This window comes from Triticum dicoccoides, chromosome 7B, assembly GCF_002162155.2.
Source record: "Triticum dicoccoides isolate Atlit2015 ecotype Zavitan chromosome 7B, WEW_v2.0, whole genome shotgun sequence".
Lineage (NCBI taxonomy): Eukaryota > Viridiplantae > Streptophyta > Magnoliopsida > Poales > Poaceae > Triticum > Triticum dicoccoides.
In genome coordinates this window covers 606,280,753-606,280,969 of record NC_041393.1, presented here as the reverse complement: position 1 = coordinate 606,280,969, position 217 = coordinate 606,280,753, and positions in this window count along the sequence as shown.

Genomic DNA, 217 nt, shown 5'->3' with positions numbered 1-217 from the left:
CCCCTCTCAACCCAACCCAACCTAAACCCTAGCAGCCCCCCTCGCCTCCCTCGATCCAGATCTCGCTCCCACATCGCCGCCGCCACCCACCCCGATCCCACCCCTCCCCTCGTCTCCCTCCCAAACCTTGCCGCCGGCGGCCTCTCCCATCCTCTCCGTTTCCCCTGCGCGCACACAACCTCCGTCCCCTACTGCTCTCCCTGCTATCCCTCCTCCC